Source organism: Charadrius vociferus, unplaced genomic scaffold (assembly GCF_000708025.1).
Source record: "Charadrius vociferus isolate BGI_N301 unplaced genomic scaffold, ASM70802v2 scaffold549, whole genome shotgun sequence".
Lineage (NCBI taxonomy): Eukaryota > Metazoa > Chordata > Aves > Charadriiformes > Charadriidae > Charadrius > Charadrius vociferus.
Window position 1 is genome coordinate 1,184,309 of NW_009650103.1, and position 5,849 is coordinate 1,190,157.

The following is a 5,849-nucleotide window of genomic DNA, read 5'->3' on the forward strand; positions in this document are numbered from 1 at the left end:
AATTTGTAGCAGGGATGTGAGTAGATGCTCAGGACACCTCAGTCACCTTCGCTGGATTTAAATGCAGACTTTTTGCTTAGGTGAGAACAGCAGCCCGATCCCCAGGGGTGTGCTTTTCCACAGCAGCCTTTCTCCCCCCTGCTTTAATCACCCACGGTGGTGGGTGATTTAATCACCCACCTGGTTTGTAAACACAGCCCTAACAACTGCCCAGAACCGGGACCCAGCTTGGTGTCCCTCTTGCACCTACTGCAAGTACCGCGCTGCTTCAGGCAGGAACGGAGCTGCAGATGCGCTGGGGCCAGGTCTGTCGTGGCACTCTGAGAGGTTTCTGTCCTTGACGGCGACAACCTCAGAGCGCCGAGGGATGCATCTGCTTAAAAGAGTTAACAAAGCAACAACAGAGAGAATTAAATGAAAATTAAACCGCTTCTTAAATTAGCGGTTTTAACCTGAACAGATGAATTACGCAGCGTCACAAGCCAGCGTGCTCCACTCTCGCTGTGTTAAACATCCCCAGCCCGTGCCCGACACCGCACACCAACGCTCGCGGGGTAACATCGGCCTCAGCCAGAGCAACGTGGGTCAGAGATGCTCGTGGGGAACGTGCGCTTAAAAGCTGCTCCGTGGCACGGTTTGCCCGGCGCATCACGTCGCATCGCACCCATCAGCTCGTGCCTCTGTGCCCGGCGTGACGTGCCAGACTTGCTGGAACGTGATCCTGTGCAGCCGCTGCTTCGGCTGGAAGTGCCAACAACCGGCGGGGCTCGGAGAAACGGGGGCTGAGTTTTAGGGTGGTCCCCGCGGATTCCCTCACCCCCCTTTACACAGGGCGGTCCTCACCCCGGAGGCGCGAATAGCCCAGGGGGGCTGCTGGCTTGAAGGGCCACGTGAGGAGCTGAGGGAATAATCCGTCCGTGGGCATCTGGGCCAGGGTGGGAATAGCGCAGAGCCTTCCGTCACAGCCTTGGAAAGCCAAAGAGACCGTATCTCCTGGAAACATCTTCCCCTTCAAGCTTATTGACCCCTTTAAGGTTGTCAAGAGGTTTGTAGGGCAAGCGCTCCCTGTACAGAAGCCATCTTGAGTTTTCTGAAGGAAATAGTATTTATTCACTATTTCTACCCCTTATTAGACCTTCTGCTAACTTGTCTGTCACAAACCTCAAGCGTGCAGGGCCTGCAGCCTTTGTCATTCAACGCGCCAAGCCTTTTGCTAAGCTGATAAAGCTCCATCTTCAAACTCCTCGGGCTCTTTTGGCCCCACGTCCTCTCCTGGATCGGCTCCTCTTGATGCTGATCCCGGCTTGCTGTGTAATCTTCAGGAAGCAGCTTATGCGCCAGAAAGCGATGGCTAGAGGAAAAGCAACAAGAAAGGCTGGCATCAAAGAGCAGAGCCCCACGCAGAAGGGCTCAGCACCATCCCACCCCCCTGCAGACTCCCCTGGCAGCCAGCCCGTCCCCCGGACCCGTGCCCACAGCACATTCCAGCTCCCTTTGCTGTTGTTTCCTACCAAATCAAAGAAGAACTCTCCCTCAACCCCGCCGGAGGCATGAGAGACATCACTCCATGAAAATTAAGATGGGTCCTGCAAAATGAGGTAGTGCGGGAAGGTAATGCCGGGTGTCCCATGGCTGAAGAGCATAAACTGGATTTGGTATGTTTTTAAACGATAAAGCAGATCTTTCCTTGCTGAGTTTGGTATTCTCCACCACGTGTCAGGTAATGAAGCATGGAAGGGCGTCTGCTTGCGCTCACAGGGAGAGCGATAGGAGAGAAAACAAGTGGATGAATGGTCGTCCCATGGTGAAGGGTATCTGGAAGGCCACAGGGGAGCTGAAACAGCCGTGGCCTGGGGACATCACCCACCGGTGAGCACGGAGGGTGGAAGAGGAAGCTACTGATGGAGACTGGGAGCTTGGGGGTAGCACCTGCTGGGAGAGAGGAGCCATCCCCACAATAGGACTGGAGCAAGCTTGTCATGCCTCTCTTGGAGAAGGAGCTTAGAGCAGGGTTTATCCTGCTTGGAGCTTCTCTTGCAGGGACACGTGAATCTGTGTTACAACGCGTGGAGATGGTTATTGCAAAGCCACTTTATTTATGGTGGTTTTATTGGCAGGGGAGTGGGAGTGCAATACAATTTTAGCCACTCTGATGTCTCCATCTCCCTTACATCCCACCTCCATTTCTAGAGCAGGTTTTTTTCTTCAAATTACATGATTCCTCAAACTGTACAAGGGACTTTCTGTACCTGAGATGGTACAAGATTAGCTGGACGGTCTTGCTGAGCAGGGTCAGGTGTGGGCAGTTTCTGGGAGAGCTGATGACTGTGTGCCTCCACCACCATCACCAGTCCCGGCCCCCACGAGCTGTAGGCAGCAGGATCTCCCTGCACATGGGAGGAACAGGGTAGGGCCAAGATCCGCGTGAAGCTCAGCTAGGATGGACCTGAGCGTGAAAAACGATGCACTTTACACGGCGATCTGCAGGGAGCCCAGCTCTTGGGCACGAGCAGGGTCAGGAAGCAGCTTAGCCGGCAGCACTCTTTTGGATCATTTTAGAAAGATCCTGTTGAAGGTCGGACGGAGTCTCCAGAGATACCAAGTCCAGGACCACAGCTTGGTTATGCTTGGTTAACTTCTCAAAGTTAACACAAATCTCTCCCACCTCCCACTGGCACTAGCCACTGGATCACACAACCCTTTATAAACAAACCCAGAGAACGCTTTTGTCTCTTCCTGTCCTTTTCAGATATTTTGGGTATTTGTGGCAATCTCTCCTGTTTATATAACAAAGCCACAGCCCAGTGTTTGTGACACCATATCCATGGTAACCCTAATATAGCATCCACAGGCGACTAGATTTCATTAGGTGGCTCAGCTGCAGCAGCACCGGGGAGGGAATTTCTCCGGGATACTGGGCTGCACAAGGAGCCGGGTGGGAAGGGGCCTGGCTGCCCAGCTGGCCTCGAGCGCCTGGCAAGGCAGCACCTCCCAAAAAGCAAGTGATGCTCTCCTTTTGCTAACTTTGGCCTGCCTCCTGCTCTCCCATCACCAGCTCACCACGGCACAGTGCCGGGCATCGCCCATCCACTTGCCTTTCGCTCTACAGAAGAGCCGCGGGTGCATGGCTGGACCAGGAGGAGAGGTAGAAGAGATGGGAGCTGCTCAGCCTCCTCCGTGCATGGCAGTCCTCGCCAGAGCAGGAGCAGTGGGAACGAGCCGTAAAAAGCAGCTGAGGTCCAATTCTGTCTCCGAATCGGAGAGAGTCCTCCAGTGGGAGTAAGGAGGTCCAACTGCACGGTTGGGGCTGGATCCCCTTCAGATAGGGTCCTCGTGGGGGATGAGGCAGGGGGCATTACTTGGCGTAAGAGAGAGAAAATTTGGTCCTGAGGAAGGCAAAAAAGAGAAACAGGTTAGGAGAAAGCCAGAAGGTGGAAGGAGCAGAGAATTAGTAAGGGTGATGTTACAGCGTTTGTGGCTCACGTGCTGTAAGGCACAAACTCACAGGCGAGGAGGAGGGAACGGCTCTTCCCACCCACCGCTGTGGGTCACGGTGTCCCCCGAGTGTCCTGTCTTGGTTAGCACCCAGCACGGCTGTGGGTTAAACAGCAACTGCTGCAGCCACGTGCGGACATTCCCATGCGGTCCCATGCAAAACAACACAGCTCAGAAATAACCAGCCCGAACCATGCGCACCGTGGCCCAACAAGGCCCAGGTGACACGGAGACATTAGATGCTCTCCTGTGCCTCCGTTGGGCAAACGCAGTCAGATTTGCAGCCCCAGCACCCTCTCGGTGCACGACGAAGCCAACGAGCAGCCTGCAGATCCCTTCTCATCTGTTATGAGAACAGGACTGAGCAAAGACATCCTTTTACAAGGATGATAAACTATTCTCCCGACTCCAGTGCGTATATTGAACAGTTCCTGCAAGCCACGGGACTGGTCCAGACTCTCCCGCTCTGGTACGAAGGGTGAGAGGTGGATCTGGCCAGCGGAATTGCACACAGCATCCATCAGGGCAGGGGTCCCTGGGATCCTACACGATTGCCCATCCATGGGAGCATCTCCCCTACGTGCCAACCCTCTCTTCCCCCTTCTCATACCGCGTCAGGTCCAGCCTGAGTCAGACACCGCCTAACCTCATCAGCGCCCGGCCAAATTCGATCGCGGCGCTGGCTGGCCACGGACAGGGGCTGCGAACGGCAGAGCCCCCGGGGCACACAGAGCTGCACCGGCTGTGCGGGAGCAGACACCGAGCTTCCCTTCCCTCCCTGCCCTCACCCAAATTGAATTTCCATTTATGTTAGCAAGGCAATGGATTATAGCTCGGAGGGGTGCTGCCTGCTTCCAGCCCTAATTTGGTGCATCAATTGTGTTTAAACCCACTTACCTGTAAGTCAGCCTTTGTTCCAGGCAGGCAGCCTTCGCCTCCTGCCGATGGAGGCAGCTGCTTCTCCGAGCTCCCCGCCACAAATGTCAGGCACTGCTGCTTTCAGGGCTCTGGAAACCACGGCTCAGCTGCCTTTAGGACTGGCTTTGCATCCGGGGTCGTCAGTGGCAATGAAAGGCCACGGTAGTTTGAGCACGTCGCCAGGAGGGTTTGGATGTGCGGCTCTGCAGAGGATGGGGCCAGCAACACCCGGCGGGGGATTAATGCTGCTGCCGCCGGGGTTGGTATGGCATCCAGCACAGCCAGGCTGGGACCTGCGGGACATGTCTGAGCACTCTCCATTAAAAATAGCCCTTCTCTGGGGCTCACTGCATGCTCCAGGTATTCCCTGTGCGTTACTGCACCTTTAGCTCCTTTCTGCCAGTAGGCTCTGCCCAGAGCGGGGCAGGGGGTCTGCAAGGACACTGGAGTCTTGTCCCCAGCATAGGATGCTCCCATGCTAGCACCAGCGCAATCGTGCCAGTACTAGAGCTCACAGGTCAGCAGAAAGCCACTGCTGCTGCTCTGCCTTCAAGGCAAGGGGGCGAACCCAGGGCTCCCGTCCCGCAGCCCTGCCGGTGCTCCTCCAGGCAGCTGGCCCGCGGCAAGCTGCTCTGCGTCAGCCCCGAGCGGTTGGAGTTTCGGAGTCAGGAAACTGGCATTTCTACATCTCATTGAAGTCTTAAAATAAACACCCGGAGCAATGAGTGGAAAGCTGGATCCTCGCTCCTCGCCTGGATTTATGAGCAACGACTGGGGAGAAACTGAAGGGGGGAGAGAGATATACATAATTTTTTTTTCTCTTTAAATAAATTTTCACCGCTTATCTGCAAAGTTCAGCTGTTTTCAAGCTGACCTGCCCATGTTATGCTGTTCCACTGCAAATTCCTTCTGCACAGGAAAGCTCAGGAGCTCCACTTGCACACGCCAGCAACCTGGGGCTTCATCTCTAATAGACGGAGACAGAACTCGTTAACTAAGGACCCCCTCCCGCCCCCCCGGTGAGGATCATTTGCCTTCCTGCCATGCCGGCAGCTCAGCTTCTTTCCCCTTACAATGAGGTAACAAAGCCAAGAGAAGAGGAGCAGTGGGTGAATCTGTGCTGGGAGGAGGTTAGAAAAGGGGCAAGGCAAAAAAATCTGTTCTCGGGGGCTTTTGTAAGGCAGCCAGACGTCTGCCCGAGCAGCCGGGGCTGGAGGACGAGGGACATCCATCCCACGCCTTCAGACAAGGATCTCGGAGCACAGTGCGTCCAGGAAGGAGCCCAGGAGCCTCAGGCAAAGAGGGGGATGCTGCCTCCTCCTTCGGGAAGATGAGCGGAGCCGCAGATGAGTTGAGCCAGGGAGGCGCAGACCCAGCAGACCCCTGCAGACCCGCAGGGGTTCGGTTCACGCCGCCAGCGAGCTGTCACGGTGGGA